This window comes from Cervus canadensis, chromosome 17 (assembly GCF_019320065.1).
Source record: "Cervus canadensis isolate Bull #8, Minnesota chromosome 17, ASM1932006v1, whole genome shotgun sequence".
In the NCBI taxonomy this organism is placed as follows: Eukaryota; Metazoa; Chordata; class Mammalia; order Artiodactyla; family Cervidae; genus Cervus; species Cervus canadensis.
The window spans coordinates 60,588,456-60,612,292 of record NC_057402.1 but is presented as its reverse complement, the minus strand read 5'-3'; the positions used below and the strand labels follow the sequence as shown (position 1 = coordinate 60,612,292).

Sequence of the window (23,837 nt, the reverse complement as noted above, 5' to 3'; positions counted from 1 at the left end):
TTGTGCCTCAGGACATCCCAGTGTCATTTCTATACCCAGCCCACCTATCCTTGCCCAAGTTTAGGTGCTATTCCCAGAAGTTAGGGGGCAGGGGAAGACATAGGGGAAGGGGAAGAAATTTTCTCCCTGTGGAAATAGGGGAGTCAGCTGCCCACATGAGTGGCTACAGTTCTAAGGGCAGGAGGAGCTCTCTGGCGTGGTGCCTAGCAGCAAGGCTGTGCTCTCCTGCCATCCTGTGGCCAGAGGCGTCATGTGGGTTCAATCATTGTGCCTCTTTGCTGGGTTCTGTGGTGTCATGACTGGTGTTTCAGGATGGTCGTGGATGACCTGAGTTTCGTATTGTGTCTGGGCTCATGGCAGTAATGTTACTGGCTCAAAAAGAACAAAGTGGCATGACAAGTGACCCAGTTGCTCTGAAGGGTGGAGCCCCAGCATCTTTGTGCTTTGGAATGGCTCCAATGGCCTGTAGCTCTTTGTGTTGTTCAAGGAAGGGCTTGTTGACCAGGAAGCAAGCATGCTCATGTGTCAACTGGGCTGAGTCCACTGGGGCCCTTTTGTCATGGGGCTGAAAGAGCCATTTTTTGTGGATATGCTCCATATCAGAGAAGGGGTTTAATGTCATGGAGGCCCTCAGGTACCGTTTATTTTTTCCCATGCTGGTCAGTCCATTGTGAGCAGAATAGGTGCCAAGAGTGGGTGTGTTTCCCTGAAATGTCAATGGCTGTTAGGCGAAGGGGACCACATTCACCTGAGGGGGGTCTCGGGGTTCTTGGGGAACATCCTTAAATTGTGTTGGCGGTGACAGTACGTGGAGTGGAATTGCAGGCCTGAGACCAGGCAGTTGGCAGATTGGCACTCTTTGTCCTGATGGCCCCTTGTCTCTAAATGTATCCATGCACCAACACATCCCTCTTTGGCTGCCTACACAGCACACCTTATTGCAGCAATTGAATGGTAGATGCCAGAATGATTGGCAATGCTCCCAGAGGCCTTGCCTCTTTCCCCCGTACACCTGGTGCTCTCCCTCACGCATGCATGTGTTTTCTCGCCCCAAGCCAGGTTGAGTGGCCCGAGATGGAAGACTGTTGGCAACAGGTTACCTGTTGTGTATTCCATGACACCCAGCCTCTCGAGATGAGTCTCACGAATCCCCAGAGGCAACTGGACAAGTGGCCCTTGAGTGTACAGATGGAACAACCATGGCGGTAAGCAGCCTTTCTTTGAGGAAACCTAGTGGTTTGGCCCCAGGGATCTGGGCATGGTATTCACACCCTCACCTTCTGGGGTTTCCCTGGGGCGTGCAAGGTCCCAGGGCCCAAGGCTTGGCTGTAGTTCCTGCCACATGGCTGCAATCTGTGCACTCCCGAATGCTGACATGATTAAGCTCACTGACCTTCCTGGGATGGAGGTGGCAACTTTGCTCATGCCGCTCCTGAGCACACGTGCTTGGATCGATGATGACTCCCACAAATGCATTCCTTGGAAATCTGAACAAAATGAGTGATACATCCCTACCGTCTCCTCATCGGAACTGAGGTCCAGCACGTGGCTCTCAGAGGGATCGAAGGGCCAGGGTCACATTCATTTGCTCCCTGGGGTGTGAGCAGCCACAGTGTGCAAACTGAGGGTGATGGCCTTGTGACATGGTGGTGAGCCACGGGGGAAAGGGGCTGCATCTCCCATGCTTGGGTTATGACGAGACCACAAACTGTCTCTGTTTGCATGAGCCATCCAGGCCTTTTGTCTCCTGGTGTGGATGAGAGTGAGGGTAGCAGAGGAAGCAGAAGCCATTTGAGAGCATCTGGGCTGCCACTGAGTTTGTCAGGCCTCCGTGCACCCACTGCCTGGTCCCTGGCAGATAGCACAGAGTTTTCACTCAGGGTCAGAACAGGAGTCGTGGCCTCAGCCAGGCTTCTGTGTCATGTTCTTCTGGGGATGGATTGCTGCATAGTTTTCTCCTGATATTGAGAGGAGATCAATGGGCAGAGTGTCCAGAATGTGGGCCAAGCTGAGGGCCCCTCGTCTGATCGTTTCTTTGGTTGGTGTGCATGGGCACTGGTGTTGGGAGACTGAGCCTGGAAATTGCATTAGGGTATGCCGTGGATAAAAATCCTGTGTCAACAGGAGGACTAGCACATTGCCCTGAGGTGGGTGGATGCTGGGGGAGAGCAAAGTTCGGAGATCTTGAAATGCACCTCAAATGGTGGTAGAGCCCATGGGTGGATGGATGCGTGGATGGATCAGTGAGTCAGTCAGGTTCCCTGAAGTCTGGGTTGCCTTCATATACAGTTGGAGTGAGTGTGGGGAAGGATCACAGTGGCAGATTCATAGGTTCAAGGACCATCCAACAGTTGGCCTCTCCCATCGTTGGTTTCCTTTGTGACAGGCTTTGAGCTAGTAGTGGTTTCCAACATGGCATTGTATCTTGTCCTGACCTCGGGGCCAAGTGTGAACTATCTGTTGCATGGAATTCTCCAGGAATTCTCCAGGCCAGAACACTGGACTGGGTAGCCTTTCCCTTCACCAGGGGATCTTCCCCACCCAGGGATCCAACCCAGGTTTCCCATATTCCAGTGGATTCTTTACCATCTGAGCCACCTGGGAAGCCCAATACTGTAGTGGGTAGCTTATCCCTTCCCCAGCGGATCTTCCCAACCTAGGAATCAAAGGATGGTCTCCTAAATTGCAGGCAGATTCTTTACCAGCTGAGCTATCAGGGAGGCCAAGTATGAGGTAGAAGGGATATTTTCTGTCCATCGTGTCACATTCTCCCAGTGTGCATGGAATGATGCTATACCTCAGGACATCCCAGTGTCATTTCTGTACCCAACCCAGGTATCCTTGCACAAGTTTAGTAGCTCTTCCCTGAACTCAGGGGCTAGGACCTCATGGAAATGGGAGTCAGATGCTCCTGTGAGTGTCTTCAATTTTAAGGGCAGGGGAATCTGTCTGGTGTGGGGCTCATTTTGTCATGCAGTCTGCTGGTTCAGCGAGGCTGTGCTCTCCTACATGCCCGGCCTCTGGCCAGAGGTGTCATGTGGGTTCAGTCATCTCGCCTCTTTACTGGTTTGTGTCATGACCTGGCTGGTGGTGTCAGAATGGTTGTGGACGACCTGAGTCTTGTGCTGTGTGTGGGTTCACAGCAGTTATGTTACTGCCTTACAGAGAGCAAGGTAGCATGACAAGTGACCCAGTTGCTGTAAGGGTGGACAAGTGACCCAGTTGCTGTAAGGGTGGAGCCCCAGCATCTTTGCACTTCAGGAAGTCTCCAATGGCCTACATCTTTTCATGGTGCCTAAGGAAGGCCTTCTAGCATGGCTTTTGGCCAGGAAGCAAAGCATGCTCATGTGTCAGCTGGGCTAAGCGTAGATGTCCATCAGGGCCCCTTTGTTGCAGGACTGAAAGAGACATTTTTCATGGATCTGTTCCCTGTCAGGGAAGGGTCTTACTGTTGTGGAAGCCCTCAGGTACCTTTTATCCTTCCCTGTGCTGGGCAGTCCATTGTGAGCAGAGTATGTGGCAAGAGCAGGTGTGTTTCCCTAGAAGGGCAGTGGCTGTTAGGCCAAGGGGCCCCAGTCCCTTGAGGGTGTCTCAGGGGTTCACAGAGGACATCCTTAAGCTGTGTCGGTGGGGACGGCATGAAGAGCGGAATTGCAGGGCCCAAGCCCAGGGAGTTGGCAGATTGGCAGTCTTTGTCCTGCAGGCCCCTTGACTCTGAGGGTATCCGTGCACCAATGCATCATGTTTGACGGCTGACACACCAGACTGAGGTGCACCAATTGAATGGTAGATGCAAGAATGAGAGCAGCACTTCTGGAGGCTTTGCCTCTTTCCCCAGTATGGCTGTTGCTCTTCCTCACACATGTGTGTGTTTTCTCACCCCAAGCCAGTGGCCTTGAGTGACCTGGGATGGAAGACTATTTGCAACAGAGAACCCATTACATATTCCATGACAACTGTCCTGGCAAGACGAGGCATGCGAGCCCCCAGGGACTTCTGGGCAGTTGGCCCTTTGATGTACAGGTGGATCACCTATGGCGGTAAGCAGCCCTTCTTTGAGGAAACCTAGCGGTTTGGCCCCAAGGATTTGGGCATGGGATCCATGCCCTCACCTTGTGGGGTTTCCCTGGGGCATGCAAGGTCCCAGGGCCCAAGGCTTGGCTGTAGTTCCTGCCACATGGCTGCAATCTGTGCACTCCCGAATGCTGACATGATTGAGCTCACTGACCTTCCTGGGATGGAGGTGACGACCTTGCTCATGCATCTCCTGAGCACACGTGCTTGGATCGATGATGACTCCCACAAATGCATTCCTTGGAAATCTGAACAAAATGAGTGATACATCCCTACCGTCTCCTCATCGGAACTGAGGTCCAGCACGTGGCTCCAAGAGGAAACCCTCAGAAACTTTTTTCCTTTCCCCACTGGCATGCTCTTTGTGAGCAGACTCGGTGCCTAGAGTGGGTGTGTTCCTCTGGAACAGCAGTGGCTATTAGACCAAGGGGTCCCTGTTCCCCTGAGGGCATCTTGGATATTCATGGAGGACATCCTTAAGCTGTGTTGGTGGGGATCGCATGGGGAGAGGAGTTGCAGGGCCCAAGACCAGGGAGTTGACAGATTGTTGCTCTTTGTCCTGATGGCCCCTTGAATCTGAAGCAATCCACATGCCAACACATTCTTGTTTGGCTTCTGACATACCAGATTGAGGTGCAGCAATCTAATGGTAGATGCAAGTGTGAGGGCAATGCTCCTGGGGGCCTTGCCTTTTTCCCTTGTATGCCTGTCTCTTTTCCTCATACTTGCATGTTTTTTCTTGCCTCAAGCCAGATTGAGTGGCCCAGGATGGGAGACCATTGGCACCAGGGGACCCGTTACATATTCCATGACTCCCAGCCTGGAAAGTTGAGGCCTATGAGCCACTACAGGCCACTGGACACACGGCCCGTGGTGGTCCAGGTGGAACACCAATGGCTGTAAGTGGCCCTTCTTCACGTAAACCTGGTGGTTTGGCCATAGGGCTCTGGGTGTGGTGTCTTCTTTTTCACCTTTGTACTTTCCCTGGGGCACACAAAGTCCCATGGCCCACAGCTTGGCTGTAGTTCCTGCCTCTTGGCTGGGATCTGTGCAGTTCCAACTGCTGAAGTGATTGAGATTGTTGGCTTTCCCGGGGTAGAGGTCCTGACTTTGCTCATTCAGCATCTGAGCACATGCACTTAGATGGATGATGATTCCCACAAAGGCAACCTTGAAAATCTGACAAAATGAATTATCAATCCTTATCATGTTCTCTTTGGAACTAAGGTCCAGCATGTGGCTCCCAGAGGGATGGAATGGACAGGGTCATATTGCCTTTGCTCCCTGGGGCATCAGCGGCAATAGCATGGAAGCTGAGAGTGACAACCTTGTGGTGTGTAGGCGAGCCATGGGGAAAAGGGCCTGCATCTCCCATCCTCAGGGAACAGCTAGAGACCATGTGTTGTCCCTGGTTGCACAAGACTAGCCAAAGCTGTTGTCTTTTACTGTGGGTGAAAGTGCCGTGGCAGAGAAAGTGAAAGCCATTTGTGGGCCTCTGGGCTGACATTGAGTTCATCAGGCCTCTGCCTGCCCATTGCCTAGTCCCCTAGAGAAAACAAATTGTTTTTGTTCAGATTCAGAACGGGAGTTGTGGCCTCAGCCAGACTTCTCTTTCATGTTCTCCTGGGGAATAGGATGCTACATAGTTTTGTCCTGATATTTGAAGAAGTAAATGAGCATAGTGTCCAGGAGTTTGGGCAAGCTGATGGACCCTTCTTGTATTGTTTCTTTTGTTTTGTGTATGAGTGTGCACAGGTGTTAGGAGGCTGAATCTGGAAGGTGCCTTAGTGCCTTTCCAAGGAAATCAGAATCCTATGTTGATGGAAAGGTCCAGCATGTTTCCCTGATGCGGGTGGTTGGCAGGAAGTGAGGAAAACTTGGACAGCAGGAAATAAGCCCAGAAGGGTGGTTGAACCAATGGGTGAGTAAGCAGGTGGATGGATAAATTTTTCAGTCAGGTTTCATGGACTCTTTATGTTTCCTTAAGTGCATTTGGAATGAGTATTAGGAAGGACAACAGTGGCAGATTTATGGACCATCCAAGTTTCCCTCTCCCATAATTGGTTTCCTTTGTGGCGGAACTCCAGATCCGCAAGTGGTTGGTATCGTGTCCTGTCTCGTCCTGGTGGCCAATTATGAGGCAAAGGGGATGTTTTCTGTCCATCTTTCCATGTTCTCCCTGTGTGCATGGCATAAGGTGTGCCTCGGGACATCCACATGTCATTCCTATATCCAGCCCACCTATCCTTTCCCAAGTTTAGGAGTTTTTCCTGAAATTCAGTGGGCTGGACCTGATAGAAACAGAGGAGTCAGTTGCCCACATAAGCAGGTGCTGTCTTAAGGACAGGAGAGGCTTTCTGGCACAGTGGTCTTTTTGTTTTGTGGCCTGCTGGTGCGGCAACACTGTGGTCTCTTGCGTTCCTAGCCGCAAGCCAGAGACATCATTGTGGGTTCAGCAGCCATGGCTGTTTCTGGATCCTGTCATGTCATGGCTTGTGCTGTCAGGATGGTCATGGATCACCTGGGTCTTGTGTTGTCTCCAGGGCCATTGTAGTGATGTTACTGCCTTAAAAAGTGCAGTACATCACGTTGAGCAACTTAAGCACTGTAAAGGGTGGAGCCCCACATCTTTGCATTTCAGAATGGTTCCAATGGCCTATAGCTTTTTGTATATTTCAAGCTAACTGCTTGTAGCACGGCTGTAGTCCAGAAAGCAAGTACACTCGTGTGCCACCCAGATTGTTCACAGCTGTACTATGGAGCCCGTTTGTTGCACAGCCCAAGAAATAGTTTCATGGATAATCTCCCTGTCAAAGGAGGGCCTTATTCTTGTGCAAGCTCTCAAATACCTTTGTTCCTTCCCCATGGTGGTGAGACCATTGTGAGCAGAGTAGGTGCCAAGAGTGTGTGTGTTTTCCTGGAGGGACAGTGGTAATTCAGACAAGGTGGCCTCCTGCCCCCGAGGGTGAGTTGGGGATTCTTAGAGATTATCTTTACATTGTGCTGTCAGTGATGGTAAGAGGAGTGGATTTGCAGACTCTGAGACCAGTGAGTTAACAGAACATTCTCACTTTGTCTTGTTGGCCCCTTGACACTGAATTTTTCCCTGTAGCAATGCATTCATTTTTGGCTTCTGACACACGAAAGAGTTGCAGCAATTGAGTCATAGATGGCAGTATGAATCTCAGCTCTCCTGTGAGCATTGCCTCTGTCTGCTATGTGCCTGTTGCTATTCTTCAAGCCTGCAGGTATTTTCTTGCCTTAAGTTAATTTGATCACCAACTTGGAATACCACTGCAACAGGTAACCTTTTGCATATTCTGTGACACTTGGCTTGTGGAGGTGAGGCCAGGTGAAATTAGTGATCCCCCATATCTGAGTGGACATGCAGCCCATGGGGATACAGGTAGAACACCCATGGTTGTAAGTGGCAGTTCTTTCCCAAAACCTAGTGGTTTGTCTACAGGCCTCTGGGTGCTGGGGTTGCACCCTTACGTTCTGTGCTTACTCTCTGGCATTCAAGTCCCATGGCCTGAGGCTTGACTACAATTCCTACCCATGTCTTGGCTCTGGGTGGCCCCAAATGTTGATGTGATTGGGCTCGCCTACAGTCCTAAGGTAGAAGCCACAACTTTCCACATCCAGTGTCTGAACACATGGTAGGATTGTGTTGACTCCCACAAATGCATTCCTTGGAAATCTAAACAAAATGAGTGAGCAGTCCCTGTGGTCTCCTCATTGGAATTAAGTTCCAGTGTGTGGTTCCCACAGGGAAAATAGAGAGAATGCCAAGTTGCATTTGCTTCCTTGTGCTTCAGCAGCTTCACTGTGTAAGTTGAGGGGGACAGCCTTCTCATGGGAAAAGGAGCCATTGGGAAAGGAGCCTGGGACTCCCATCCTCTTTGAGTGGCTGAAGACAGCATGTCTGGTCTGGGTTTATGAGCCCAGTCAGATCTATGGTCTCCTGCTGCGGGTGAGGGTGAGATAGCAGAGGATGCAGGAGTTGTTTGAGAGCCTCTGGGCTGCCACTGTGTTCATGCCTCCACTCAGTTGTTGCCTTGTCTCTTAGAGGAAACCATAATCTTTACACAAGAGTCAGAACAAGAGTCCTCGCCTAGGTTGGTCTTCTATCTCATGTTCTACTGGAGAAAAAGGATACAGAGTAAGTTTCTCCTGATGGTTGGAGGACATCAGCCACTGTCCCCAGCACGTTGTCCAAGCCTATGTCCCCTTTTTGGGTTGTGTCCCGCTCATATGTGAGTGAACATGAGTGTTGGGAGGGTGGGCCTGGAAAATGTTTTGAGGTAATAAATATTCTGTGTTAATGGGAGAGTCTGAGGCAGGTGTATTTCAGGGCAGTTGAAAGGTGAGAGGGTGGTGAATGTGTGTGGAATGAGTGGTGAACGCATGGCTGGACTGGTGAGTGGAGGTGTCAGCGAGTCTAGAGGGCTCCCTGAGCTCTTTTGCTTGCCTTCAGTGCATTTGTGCTCAGTGTCTGGAAGGCGTAGGGAAACAAGAGTCAGGGACTGTGCCCTATTTGGCCTCTTTTTGATTAACTTCCTTCACTTTGTGTCTTCATGGTGCTGAATGTTTGTTATTGTAGTATTGTATCCTGTCTTGACCTGTGTGCCGATTATGAGGCATGAGGTCCCCATCTGGCTACATTTTCTCTGTGTTTACCTTGTGAAGTTGTTCCTTAAGCCATCCTAAATTTTTTTCTACCCAGCCCTCCTAGCCTTCCCTAAAGGTTAGAGTTCTTCCCAGAGGTCATTGGGCAGGACCTTGTAGGAACAGGGGAGTTGGCTGCTAAGGAGAGATTGCAGGTTTAGGGGCAGGAGAGGCTGTCTGGGGGATGGGTCATCTTGGCATGCCACCAGCTGGTACAGTGAGCTCATGGTCTCTGGCATGCCTGGCCTCAGTCCAGAGAATCAGTGAGGATTGTCACAGTGAGGTCAGTGAGGTCACAACTGTTTGTTGGGTTTTCTCATGGCATGGCTATGGGTGTCCCATTGTTCCTGGAGGACCCGGGTCTCAGTATGTCTCTGAGTTACGGCTGTGATATTCCTGGCTAAAGAAATTTCAAAGCTTCATGGTGAGTGTCCCAGTTGATATAAAGTATCTAGCTCTGTAACTTTGGGTTTTGGAGTAGCTTTGCATGTTTTCCAAGTTAAGGGCCTCTGCCTTGGCTGTAGTCCAGGAAGTAAGTGCACTCTTGAGTCCCCCAGAGTCAGTTCAGGTGTGCCTCAGGGACTCTGTTGCGGGGCCCAAGGAGCCACTTTGCATTGTGGACCCTACTTTCAGGCAAGTGCCATTTTCTCATGTAAGCTCCCAGTTTCCTTGTTGCCCTGTTGGCAGGTCCATTGTGAGCAAAGTAGGTGCCAAGATTGAGTGTTTCCCCGGAGTGTCAGTGGCTGTTAGATTGGCAGGGTGGGCCCAGTTTTCCTGGGTATGTCAAGAGGTTCAAGAATTACACCGTTAAGCTGTGTCAGCAGGCACAGTATTCAGGAATGGAATTGGAGGGCCCAAAACCAGGGATGTGATGGACCAGTGGCTTTCTTTGGCCTGATAGTTACCCACTCTGAAAGTGTCCTTGCCCCAGTGCATTCACATTTGACTCCTGCTACACAGACAAGGGGCAGGACATAAAACAGAGGCAAGATAGAGCCCAGTATTCCAGGTGGCATTGCCCCTTTTTCCTGTACATGTTCTTCATGAACCTATGCATGTTCTTCAAGTGTGTATGTAAGTTCTTGCTTCAACTCAGGTGGAGTCCCCAGGGATCAAAACCATCAGTGTGGTATCCTTCCCATATTCCATGACATCAGGCCAGGTGAGGTCAGGCAGGGGAGCCCCTGGAGGCATGTTGGCATAAGCCCATGGGGTAATGGTGGAATGCCCATGGTGGTAAGTGGCACTTCTTCGTGGGAACCTACTGGTTTGGCCTGGACCTCTGTGAGCTGGGGCTGCACCATCACATTCTGGGCTTTCCCTGGGACATGCGAGCTCTGATGGCCTGAAGCTTGACTGCACTACCTCCCCCATGACTGGGCTCTGATGGGTCCTGAATGCTGATGTGATTGAGTTCCCTGGCCATCTCAGGGTGGAGGCCATAGGTCCAGAGTCTGAGCACATGCTTAAACTGATGATGACTCCAAAAAAAGGCATACCTTGGAAATCTAAACAAAATGAGTGTGAAAAGCCTCTACTGTCTCCTCATCAGAACTGGGGTCCTAAACGTGGCTCCCACAGGGAACGTAGGCAGGGTGTCACATTGCATTTGCCCCCTTGGCCATCAGCAGCCACTTTGTGCAAGTTGAGGGTGATGACTTTCTTGTGGGAAGAGGAGCCTTTGGGGAAAAAGTCTGGGACTCCCATCCCTGGGGGATGGCTAGGGACAGTGTGTCATCCCCGGATGCAGGAGGCTAGCCAGGTCTGCGTTCTTCTTCTACGGGTGAGAGTGCAGGTGCTAAAGGAAGTGGGAGCCTTTTAGGGTCTCTGGCCTGCCATTGAGTTCCTCGGGCCTCTACCAGGTCATTGCCTTATCCCTGGAGGGTACCTACATCTTTACACACAGGGTCAGAGCAGGAGCCCTGCATAGGCCGGGCTTCTCTGTCATGTTCTATGAGGAGATGGGATGAATGTTAGAAGGTTTTTCCTGATGATCTTAGCAAATCAACAGACCACCATCCATGGGATGTGAGCCAAGCTGACAACCCCTCCTCAGATCACATCCCCCGTGTGTGTGTGTGTGGTGGGGTGAGGTGCGGGGGGCAGGCACTGGGCTTGAGAGGTTGGGCCTGGAAAATGTCTAACAGAATTTTTGAGGAAATCAAAATTCTGTGTAGAGGAGAGGATCTGGCACTTTGACCTGAGGTGGGTAGATACTAGGGACAGAGAATGGCAAAGAGAGTGAGAAATGCACTAGGAATTGTGCATGAACCCCTAGGTGAAATGCTTTGTGGATGAACTGGCAAGTCTGTAGGGTTCCTTGAACTCTTTGGGTTGCTTTCAGGTACATTTTAAGCCAGTTTCAGGAAGCACTGAGGGTGCAGGTTCATGTACCCATCCCCCAGTTGGCTTCTCCTTTGATTGACTGCTTTGTGATGGATCTTTGTGGCAGCAAGTGGTTGGCATCAAGGCATTGTATCATGTCTTGGCATGGAGGCCAATTATGAGGCGGGTGTTTGTTTTATCCATGTCTGGCCAGGTTCTCCCTGTGTTGATGATGTAAAGATGTTCCTCAGGACATGACAGGGTCATTTCTATACCCAGCCCACCTAGCCTTCTCTGAGGTTTGGAGCTCTTTCCTGGAGGTCATTAGACTGGATCCTGTGGAAACAGGGGAGTCAGCTTCCAAGGAGAGGCTGTCTGTTATGAGCGTCATTTTGTCATGCCATCAGCTGGTGCATCAAACCTATGATCCCTGGAATACCGGGCCTCAGGCCAGAGAAGTCATGGTGGATTCAGAGCTTGCAGCTGTTTGCTGGGTTATGTTGTGGAATGGCTGTGGCTGTCACATTGGTCCTTGAGGACCTGGGTCTCATGGTATCTCTGGTGTGGACAGTGATTTTCCTGGTTTATGAATTTGCAAGGTTCTGTAGTTTTGGTGACTGTGGATGTCACCATGGTCCTAGAAGAGCTCTTGGTTTGCTAAAGTATGGGCACTGATGGGACTGGCTTTCAAAAGTGCGAGGCCCCACATCAGTTTACTCAGCTGTTTTAGGTGTCTCGCCTTATAACTTTGGACATTGGATAGGCTCCATTTCCTTTCTGTCTCTGTGTGGTCCAAGTGAAGGACTTTTATCTTTGCCTTAGGCTCAGAAACAATCTTCTTCTGAGTACTTACCTAGCTAATGTAGCCATCCCCAGGTTGTGTATGAGTTTCTATGGTATATCATTGTATATTTTCTTTTCTTTTTTTTTTTTTTTTAATGTGGCTCATTGAACATTTTTATTTTAGCTCTGTAAATCAGGATCATGAATTTTTTTGTTATTCATCTTTTTCTTTTCCTACTTGTTTTCTTCACTTTTTGTCATATGTGTTATATTATGATATAGTTGCCATTGTTTTCAGTCAAGTGCTTTATAAAAAATTTTCAGAGCCCTCCTTTCCCATTTTTAATTGGTGTGCTGCAAGAATTTTAAAAAACTCTTGTATCGATGTGTATTTTATTGACCCTTATTTTTGTTGTGTGTGACCTTATAATATCTCACTTCATGTTTTTGTTTTTACTCTTGTTTTTTTAGTTGTTTAATTGACCTTTATAAACCAAGAATTTTTGCCAATTTAAATATTTCTTAAAATAATAAATTACACCTAAATGTTTCTTAGTCCTCTTGTCAGGTACATCTCTTCTGTTTTTTGCTTTCATATTTTTCCAAAATGTTATATAATTTTTTATGAACATTTTTATGAACATTTTTTTGCATTCTGATTCTAGATGCCTTTTTTAATTTCTGGATTTTTAACTGTAGAAATTTTTTAAATTGTGAATTCACTGTTTCATATATGTTTTTACTACTATTTTTGTATGTTTAACCTCAATTGTACAATGTTACAGACTCTAGAGAGTCTCTTGGGCTGCAAGATCAAACCAGTCAATCCTAAAGAAACGCAATCCTGAATACTCATTGGAAGGACTGACACTGAAGCTGAAGCTCCAATACTTTGGCCACCTGATGTGAAGAACTGACTTATTGGAAAAGACCCTGATGCTGGGAAAAACTGAAGGCAGGAGGAGAAGGGGACAACAGAGGATGAGATGGTTGGATGGCATCACCAACTCAATGGACATGAGACTGAGTAAACTCTGGGAGTTGGTGATGGACAGAGAGGCCTGGCACTCTATAGTCCATGGGATCCCAAAGTCGGACATGAATGAGTGACTGAACAACAACAGACCTCTGTCCATAGTTCTTCAGACACACTGTTTAACTAGATTTAGTCCCTTGAATCTATTTGTTACCTCTACTGTGAATTCATACAGTATTTGATTTATGTCGTACCTGGCTGGCCTAGTGTTTTTCCCAGTTTTCTTTAGTTTAAGCCTGAATTTGCTATTAGAAGCTGATGATCTGAGCCACAGTCAGTTCCAGGTCTTGTTTTTGCTGGCTGTCTATAGCCTATCCATCTTTGGCTACCAAGAATGTAATCAATCTGATTTCAGTATTTACCATTTGGTGGCCACAACTGGAAAAGGTCAGTTTTCATTCCAATCCCAAAGAAAGGCAATGCCAAAGAATGCTCAAACTACTGCCCATTGCACTCACCTCACATGCTAGTAAAGTAATGCTCAAAATTCTCCAAGCCAGGCTGCAACAGTATGTGAACCATGAACTTCCATATGTTCAAGCTGGATTTAGAAAAGGCAGAAGAACCAGATATCAAATTGGCAACATCCGTTAGATCATGGAAAAAGCAAGAGAGTTCCAGAAAAGCATCTGCTTCTGCTTTATTGACTATGCCAAAGCCTTTGACTGTGTGGATCACAACAAACTGTGGAAAATTCTACAAGAGATGGGAATACCACACCACCTGACCTGCCTCTTGAGAAATCTGTATGCACAACAGGAAGCAACAGTTAGAACTGGACATGGAACAACAGACTGGTTCTAAATAGGGAAAGGATTACATCAAGGCTGTATATTGTCACCCTGCTTGTTTAACTTATATACAGAGTACATCATTGGAGAAGGAAATGGCAACCAACTCCAGTACTCTTGCCTGGAAAAATCCCATGCACGGAGGAGCCTGGTGGGCTGCAGTCCATGGGGTTGCTAGGAGTCGGACACAACTGAGTGACTTCACTTTCACTTTTCACTTTCATGCATTGGAGAAGGAAATGGCAACCCACTCTAGTGTTCTTGCCTGGAGAATCCCAGGGATGGGGGAGCCTGGTGGGCTGCCTTCTATGGGGTCGCACAGAGTCGGACATGGCTGAATTGACTTAGCAGCAGCAGCAGCAGCAGAGTACATCATGAGCAACACTGGGCTGGATGAAGCACATGCTGGAATCAAGATTGCTGGGAGAAATATCAATAACCTCAGATATGCAGATAACACCACCCTTATGGCAGAAAACAAAGAAGAACTAAAGAGCCCTTTGATGAAAGGGAAAGAGGGGAATGAAAAAGCAGACTTAAAACTCAACATTCAGAAAACTAAGATCATGCCATCTGGTCCCATCACTTCATGGCAAATAGATGGGGAAACAGTGGAAACAATGACAGACTTTATATTTTGGGACTCCAAAATCACTGCAGATGGTGACTGCAGCCATGAAATTAAAAGACACTTGTTCCTTGGAAGAAAAGCTATGACTAACCTAGACAGTATATTAAAAAACAGAGATATTACTTGGCCGACAAAGGTCCATCTAGTCAAAGCTATGGTTTTTCTAGTAGTCATGTACGGATGTGAGAGTTGGACTATAAAGAAAGCTGAGCACTGAAGAATTGATGCTTTTGAATTGATGTGTTGTGGGGAAGACTCTTGAGAGTCCCTTGGACTGCAGAGAGATCCAGCCAGTCCATCCTAAAGGCAATCAGTCCTGAATATTCATTGGAAGGACTGATGCTGAAGCTGAAACTCCAATACTTTGGCTACCTGATGAGAAGAACTGACTCACTGGAAAAGACCCTAATGCTGGGAAAGATTGAAGGCAGGAGGAGAAAAGGATGACAGAGGATGAGATGGTTGGATGGCATCACCAACTCATCAGACATGAGCTTGAATAAACTCTGGGATTTGGTGATAGACAGGGAGGCCTGGCATGCTGCAGTCCATATGGTCGCTAAGAGTCAAACACAACTGAGCAACTGAACTGAACTGATGTCCATGTGTAAAGTCATCTCTTGTGTTGTTGAAAAAGGGTATTTGCTATGACTAGTGCATTTTCTTGGCAGAATTCAGTTAGGCATTGTCCTGCTTCGTTTTGTTCTCCAAGGCCAAACTTACCTGTTATTACTCCAGGTGTCTCTTGACTTCCTACTTTTGCATTCCAACCCCTGATGATGAGTAGAATATCTTTTTAAGTATTAGTTCTAGGAGGTCTTCCAGGTCTTCATAGAAATGGTCAACTTCAGCTTCTTCTGTATCCATGGTAGGGGTATAGACTTCAATTACTATAATGTTGACTGAGTTGCCTTGGAAACAAATCAAGATGATTCTGTCATTTTTGAGGTTGCACCCAAGTACTGTATTTTGGACTCTTTTGTTGATTATGAGGGCTACTCCATTTCTTTTACGGGATTCTTGCCCACAGTGGCAGATATAATGGTAATCTGAATTAAGTTTGCCTATTCCTATCCATTTTAGTCACTGATTGCTAAGATATTGATGTTTATTCTTACCATCTCCTGCTTGACCGCGTCCAATTTACCTTGATCCATGGGCCTAACATTCCAGGTCCCTATGCAATACTGTTCTTTGCAGCATTGAATTTTACTTGCATCACCAGACACACCCACAGCTGAGCAGCATATCCACTTTGGCCCAGCCACTTCATTCATTCTGGGGCTATTAGCAGTTCTCCACTCTTCCCCAGTAGCATGTTGGACACCTTCAGACCTGAGCGACTCATCTTTTGGTGTCATATCTTTTTGGCCTTTTGTACAGTTCATGAGGCAAGTATGCTGGGGTGGTTTACCATTCCCTCCTCTCAGTGGTCATGTACGGTTGTGAGAACTGGACTGTAAAGAAGGCAGAATGCCAAAAAATTGATGCCTTCAAACTGCTGTGCTGGAAAAGACTCCTGAAAGTCCCTTGGACAGCAATGAGATCAAACCAGTCAATCTTAAGGGAGATCAACCCTGCATATTCACTGCAAGGACGTGAACAGGCAACTCATTAGAAAAGTCACTGATTTGGGGAAAGATTGAGGGCTGAAGGAGAAGAAGGCATCAGAGGATGGGATGGCTGGATGGTGTCACCAGTGCAATGAACGTGAACTTGGGCAAACTCCAGGAGATGGTGAGGGACATGAAGGCCTGGTGTGCTACAGTCCATGGGGTCGCAAAGAGTTACATGACTGGGCAACTGAACAACAGCAGCAACCTTAGTTTATTAGTATTCTTTTTAATGAGTTATTTAATATCTAGGTATCTTATTTTTTCACACAGATCCTTTATGGGATTTGGATCATTTTTTCTTTTTTAAATTTTTTTGATCTTTTGATGCTCACTAATTTCACTCAGTATCTTCCATGTTTTGTGCTCTCTAATAATGATCATGTCTGGTAAACTTTTCTTACTTATTATACAATTCCATTTTCATTTCATTTCTTTAATTTATATTTTTGTTATTTACTGGAGATTTGTCTTCATTTTCACTTTTTAAAGATATTTTATATTCACACCCCAAATTTTTCATCAGTATTTTATTATTTATTCTGATTACTGCATTGTTTCATCTTTTGTTTCTTTCATTGATTTTCTATTCACATTCTTTTCATGATTACTTTTCTTCTGTAATGGGTCATCTTTTCATTTCTATCTGAGAGTTTTTTATTGTAGTATAGTTGATAAATAATATTGTGCCAATTTCTTTATATAGCAGAGTGACTCAGTTATACACGTATATACATTTTTATACTCTTTTCCATTATGACTAATAACAGAATATTGAATGTCATTTCTTGTGTTATACACTTAGGACCTTGTCTATCCATTCTAAATATAATAGTTTGTATCTACCAACCCCAAACTCCCAGTTCATCCCTTTCCCTCCCCTCCCTCCCCTTGGCAGCCACAAGTTTGTTCTCTGTATCTGTGCATGTCTTTCTGTTTTGTAGATAGATTCATTTGTGCCTTATTTCAATTCCACATGTAGGTGATATATTCTACTTGTCTATCTCTTTCTGACTTAATTTAGTATGATAGTCTCTAGTTGTAGCTCTGTTGTGCAGTTTTTATATTAAATTAGGGTACCTGATTTCTATTACAGTTTTTATTTTAGTTCCTAAACCCTGTTTTGGTTTAATTCAATGTCTTATATCTAAAGTTTGTGGTTTTCTTTGCAGTCCAATTGTCAGAGCTGATTTGTTGCTATTTTGGTCCCTTGGTCTCTTTGATTTTGCTTAGTCTTCATGTAGCTCCTGCTAGTCATGCATAAGGTGTTAGAAGGTTTTTTCTACACTGAATGCTGTCTCTGAAGTGAGAGACTCTACATACAGAAATGAATAGTTTCTGTTAGTTCAGGCAGCTCATTTTCATGGTGTGACCTGATCTGTGTCACCTGGCTTTTAGCCTTCTTAGGTACAGAGGGAGATTCTCTAGCCTAGAGGGAGATTATCTAGTCTAGAGATTTTCAAGACTAAGTGAGAATACGTGCAGTATAGGGATTCCTAGGCCAGTTTGCTCTATTTTTATAGTTCAACTTAGAATCACACTTGATTTCTTTTGAAAGAATTATATTTGTTTCACCTTGAGAAGTGAAATGATGGAGAATATCTGACTAAATCTGCCATTCAAACCTCACAGTTCATTGGAGACTCTCACACTGGTAAGCATTTTGTCCTGAGAATACTGACATTAGAGTGTTGTAACATTCCAATGGTAATAAAACTCTGGCCAAGCCAGTTAACTGATACTAGATCATTGACTGTGATGACCTCGTCTCCATCATTTAAAACTGCTGATGGTTGTGTCTGAAGGTGTTGGGATCCTGATTGCTCAGTCTCTGCTACATAACTTACTGTCCTACTACAAATGTACCTGCATTGGTGATGAGTTCAAAGTGGGTCTCAGAGGAATCTGAATAAAATGGCTGACAAAATTATTTCTGTGAGGTGAGGTCCAGCACAAGGGACTATACTAGGCTATGGAGGGAGTTCAGTTGGTCAAGTAGTATCAATAGTGACTATCATGTTTAAAGTTAACAAATAACTTTTACAAATTTTACAGTTGCCTGTAAACATCTGATTTGATGGCAGAAAATACTGGACAGTATTTGCTCTGATGGAGGGTAGAGATTAACTTAATGTTGGAATAACATCAGGAACATTTTAGGAGACAAATGCATTATTTTATTTCAAATGAGGGTGCGTTTGTGAACTCTACCACTTTGTGTCTAGGAGACCAATGGACACATTTACCTCTTATCTTTCCACATTTTACTTTATTCTTTCATGTAGCATGGATCTCGTACTGAGTTTCATATGCAAGAGAGTGACATAAAGGACAGGATTGAGAATAAGTTAGCCTTTTCATCTTTGAGATTTGTTCTCACACTGGTACACACTTTGTCCTGAAAATACTCCATTCCTCTTAGAGGTAATATAATTTTGAGGTCAATATTAGAGGTCAATAACAGTAAGTCTTTGACTATTCTGGTCAGCCTTGGAGCCTTTGGAAGTATATGGTCTCCAAGACTGAATATGGTAGTTCAGTGTGTCTGTGGGTGATGAACTCCTGAATACCTGGTCTGTTGTTTAACTGAGGTTCGAAATACCCTCTCTAGTAATGTGCCTGGATTGATGACTGTAACAATTCATCTCAGAAAATCTGAACAAAATGAGTGACCTAATCAATTATGTGAAACTGAGGACTAGAACCCACCTTGTACAAAATATGGAGGGAGAGTTGAGCTTTTTCATCTATGAGGTATCAAGAGGGACTGTTGTATTTGAAAGTTCACCAACGTGCGTGTGTTTGATAAACTGAACTAGGCAGAGATTGTACTTCTACAGTGCTGGGATAATGTGGAAACTCTCTTGAGTGCTCATGTGGCAGCATTAGACTCTAGAGAACCAGCACATGAGTGCTGAAAATGTGGGGTGCAGTTGTGCCTACACATGTTTGTCTGAGCTGCTGGAATCTTCTGCGTGACAGTCTCTTTAGGGCAATTAGATGGTCAAAATTCAAAGAGATCATAGGTTTTTATTCTTCACTTCTATATTAAATGAAACAATTACATGGAAATTGAAGCATAGATACTGTATTTTGGAATGTCTTCATAGTATTTTTAATCTACTTGCCAACTCTGTCTTGAGTTTTCAACTGCCATTTAGTTGTATCTCTCTTTTTTCTCCCATTATGTGAGGAAGCAGTTTCACATACATTTGATTGCTGCTTCAATTATATGCTGTATTAAACATTTTTAGATGTGAAATCATAATAAAATTCTTGCATTTTTATGTGTATATATCATGACTTCTGCCCTCAATGTGTTTCATATGTGTATAAGAATGACTCTGGTTGTAATGCATGGTTCTGAGGCATGTGTACTGGGAGACTTTGAACTAATGGCTTGTAAAAACTTAATCTGTATACTACCATGTTCTGAAGAGTGAGTGTAACTGTTCTGCTGTCCAGTTGTCCAGTGACAGTCTATGGTGAATATTGCATAAACCTGTGTCATTATATTAAGAAGATTTTCTTTCTCAATCTCCCAAATTTTTCCTCGTGCTTTATAGATTGGAAGTGATGTTTAATGGAAGGTACATTTTGTTGCTTGGAATTCTCACCAACACACCAGGGAAGTGCCATTTTGTCATTGGTAGCATGACATCTAGGAATGGCATCTGGGAATGGCAAAACAATATATTCCAGAAATACAACCCAATTTTCAATAAGATTTTTGCAGGGTTGTTTTTATTATTGTTTTTAAGAAATCAGGAATTCACATGGCTTTATGAAGACTCTGTTAATTCAAATACTGTGAGGCATTAATAATATGGTGAGTTATTCATGTTTTCTGTCTCTTTTATTTCTTTTTTTAAATTTTTTTTCATTTATTTTTATTAGTTGGAGGCTAATTGCTTTACAATATTGTAGTGGGTTTTGCCATACATTGACATGAATCAGGCATGGATTTACATGTGTTCCCCATCCTGATCCCCACTCCCGCCTCCCTCCCCATCCCATCCGTCTGGGTCTTCATTTGAATCAGTTCTAATGAGATGGATGAAACTGGAGCCCATTACACAGAGTGAAGTGAGCCAGAAAGATAAAGACCAATACAGTATACTAACGCTTATATATGGAATTTAAAAAGATGGTAACGATAACCCTATGTGCAAAACAGGAAAAGAGACACAGATGTACAGAACAGACTTTTGGACTCTGTGGGAGAAGGCGAGGGTGGGATGTTCTGAGAGAATAGCATTGAAACAAGTATACTATCAAGGGTGAAACAGATCACTAGCCCAGGTTGGATGCATGTCTCTTTTATTTCAATAATGTTTGCTCTTTCTTTGCTTGGAATAAAACTTTAAAATACCTAAGTAAACCCCAGGAGATGAGCAAACTCTAGGATATGGTAAAGGAGAGGGAAGCCTGGCATGCTGCAATCCATGGCGTCGCAAAGAGTCAGACATGACTGAGCGACTGAACAACAAGTACACAGAGAACCATTCCATCTTCTGTTTGGTTGATAAATGGACATTATCACTTCCCATCTTTATAAATATTTACTCTGTTGCTACAATTCAAGATGGACCAAGAGCTTGGTTTCGTATGAATGAGTTTATTCCCTTGAGATCTGACATGAAGGAGAGCTTCAGGAACAATTCTACCTCTCATCCTGAAGGGTTAGTGGGAATTTTTCATGCTGGTAAACACTTTGTCCTGAAGATACTGACATTCCTCTCAGGGAGTATAATGGGAGTGTCACCCTCCAATGACAGTGGGGCTCTGACTATGCTAGTCAGCCTTGGGGTCACCATTGATGCTGGTCTCCATGGTTGAATAGTGTGGACCAGTGTGTCCCCAGGAAGACAGAGTCCTAACAGCTCAGTGTCTACTACATGTTTCATTCTAAAGTTTCCTTTTATAAGTGCACCTGGAAAAATGGTGACTTTTAAAATGAACCTCATTGGAATCAGAACAAAATGAGTGACAAAATCGCTTAGTTAAGGTCCAGTCCACAGGCCATGCTAGTCAAAAATGTGGAGGGATATTCAGTTTGCTCAGCAGGTGCTGTACCCCAAATAGGGACTATGGTATTGGGAAACTAAGATGCCGACATGTGCTAGAGGAGCTGAATTGTACAGTGGTTGATCAACAATCAATTTGGGATGATATGATTAACTCTGGGTACTTGGCTGCCAGCATCTACAAACCTGTAGTAAATAAATTCTGGGTAATCACTACTTGAATAGTGAGTTCCATGAGACATCTTTGTAACTACACTTGAACCATTCACACATTTGTCTGAGCTGCCAAAATATTCTGAGTGATTATTGATGTCTTCAGTGTGCTTGGATTGTCAAAATTCAAGGTTACGAACTTCTACTTTTCATTTTCTATTAAGTAGAACAGTTATATGTAAATTGAAGAGTTTGCAACCCCATGAACTGTAGCCCGCTGGTCTCCTCTATCTGTGGGATTCTCCAGGCAAGAATACTGTAATGGGAAGCCATTCCCTTCTCCAGGGGATCTTCTTGACTCAGGGATTGAACTCAGGTCTCCTGCATTGTAGGCGAATTGCTTACCATCTGAGACAGGGAAGCCCAACTGAAAGTAGGTGTATGGAATCTCCAAGACATCTTTTAATTTGTTGCCAACAAAGTCACTAGAATTAGAACAGTTGTTTCTTTGTTTTTCATTTTTCCTATAAACTGAGCAAGCAATTTCGTATATTTTGAATGCTGGCTTCAACTACATGCTGCATTAAACACTTTTAGATGTGAAAGGATTACACTTCAAATTCTTAGATTTTTTGCATGAATTTCATTGGCCACTTTCATGTATTTTCATTGAGTTTCTAATGTGTTTAAAGAAATATCCTAGTTTTAATAATTTTTCAGCAAATGTGCTAGGAAAATTTGGAGACAAATATCTTAGAAAAATTATGTCTTTTCTACTGTGGTCAAAGTTGTGAACATAATTTTCTTGTCATCTTATGATCAAGGAATATCTATTATGAATTCTTATAATTTCTTGTAGCTGAATATGCCATTAAAAAACTTTATTTTGCAGCTTCTCTAATTTCATTTGTACTTTGTATATTGGACATGACATTACAGTTCCATAAATATCACCACTACACCAATAAAGTACTGATTTTGTCACTTGTGCTAGCTCTCTTAATTGGGAAGTAACAAAACAATGCACTCCTAGGGTAACAGCCAATTTTAGTAAATTTGTTCTTTGTATTGTTTATTATTTTTAAATAATAAAAATTGCATTGAGTTGATGAGTAGCTAGTTAATACAACTTTATTAGCACCGATAATCCATTGAGATATCTGAAACTTCAGTCTCCTTTATTTTTAAGATTTAATACTTTCTCTTCTTTAACCAGAAAAATCCTAGAGGAGTAATAAATTCATATATTTTACATAAAGATACACAGCAGATCTTCCTGTCTTATGCAGTTTTGACACAGAGACATACCTTTCATCTTTCCACATGTATACTTTCCCACAGGTTGATGTGGGCCAAAAACTAGGTTTTGTATGGATGAGCCTCTTCCTTCTTGATATATGCCATGGAGGAAAATATTGGGAATAATTCTGCTTTCCATCCTCAAGGGCCAATGGGAATACTAATATCAGTAAGCAATTCTAGTATCAGAAGAATTTTCTAGACATTTGTATTATGGATCCAAGTAGATACTGTATTAAGCATTTTTAATTAAAAATTATTACATTTCCAATCATTGATATTCTAGGTAGATTTCATTGCCTGATATTTATATTGTGTTAGTGGGTTTCATAATGTTGAAGGGGAGATCCTAGTATTAATACCTGTTGCCAAGGGAAGTCTTTGGGGGAACTTTGAGACTGAAAGTGTTATGACTTTCAATGTTATCCTGATCCAAGTAGTGAGCATTATTTTTCTTCTTACATAGTCAAGTGAAATCTATGGTTTATTCCTTATAATATGTTATTAGTTTATAAACTTTCAATTATGATGGTTTTGTCAAATTCCCTAATTTCCCAATATATTCTATAGATTAGAGATGAAATTAGAGTTGGATGGAATTCCTACCAGTTATCCAAGTAATGCTGATTTTACACTTGTATCAGCTCCCTTCTATGGAAATTATCAGAACAGTGCACTCCAGAGGTAACATTGCAATTTTTAATAAGTGTATTTTCTAAATTTTTCTAGTATGTGTTTTTAGCAAGCAAGATTATAGATGGTTTTTGGAGTCTGCTAATCTAAACAATGTGAAGCTTTTAATAGTCTGGGTCATCTGAGGTTTCTGTGTACTTTTCCCCCAGGATTTTAATGCTTCCTCCATTTTGAATAACATCAGAAGATCCTATTAGAGAGATAGTACTTTTGTTTACTTCAGTTCATTTCAGTCATTCAGTCATCGACTATTTGCGACCCCATGGACTGCAGCATGCCAGGCTTCCGTGTCCATCACCGACTCCTGGAGCTTACTCAAACTCGTGTCCATTGAGTCAGTAACGCCATCCAACAATCTCAGCCTCTGTTGTCCTCATTGTCTCCTGCCCTCAATCTTTCCCAGCATCGGGGTCTTTTCCAGTGAGTCAGTTCTTCACAACAGGTGGCCAAAGGATTGGAGTTTCAGCTTCAGTATCAGTCCTTCCAATGAATATTCAGGAATGATATCCTTTAGGATGGACTGATTGGATCTCCTTGCAGTCCAAGGGACTCTTAAGAGCCTTCTCCAACATCACAGTTCAAAAGCATCAATTCTTTGGCAGTCAGCTTTCTTTCTAGTCCAACTCTCAAATCTATAAATAAGAAAGAAAGAAAGTGAAGTCACTCAGTCGTATCCGACTCTTTGCGACCCCATGGACTATAGCCTACCAGGCTTCTCGTCCATGGGATTTTCCAGGCAAGAAT

At 44.3% G+C, this 23,837-nt stretch overlaps 1 long non-coding RNA gene and 5 other non-coding genes across 11 annotated transcripts in view; all 6 read left to right on the top strand.

Annotated features, from left to right (window-relative positions):
• Nucleotides 1–23,837, top strand: part of LOC122454830 — an 80,944-nt gene that overhangs the window by 42,866 nt on the left and 14,241 nt on the right. For all 6 annotated transcript variants that reach the window (XR_006273531.1, XR_006273534.1, XR_006273532.1 and 3 more), the window contains 2 exons: nt 1,056–1,205; nt 3,887–4,040. This is a non-coding gene — a long non-coding RNA (uncharacterized LOC122454830). The remainder of the gene's footprint in view (nt 1–1,055; nt 1,206–3,886; nt 4,041–23,837) is intronic.
• On the top strand, nt 1,449–1,540 carry LOC122419850. The gene has a single exon (XR_006263063.1). It is a non-coding gene; the product is annotated as a small nucleolar RNA SNORD116 (small nucleolar RNA).
• On the top strand, nt 4,284–4,375 carry LOC122419849. The gene has a single exon (XR_006263062.1). It is a non-coding gene; the product is annotated as a small nucleolar RNA SNORD116 (small nucleolar RNA).
• On the top strand, nt 5,216–5,305 carry LOC122419865. The gene has a single exon (XR_006263078.1). It is a non-coding gene; the product is annotated as a small nucleolar RNA SNORD116 (small nucleolar RNA).
• Nucleotides 7,737–7,827, top strand: LOC122419861. The gene has a single exon (XR_006263074.1). It is a non-coding gene; the product is annotated as a small nucleolar RNA SNORD116 (small nucleolar RNA).
• On the top strand, nt 10,211–10,305 carry LOC122419863. Its single transcript, XR_006263076.1, has one exon. It is a non-coding gene; the product is annotated as a small nucleolar RNA SNORD116 (small nucleolar RNA).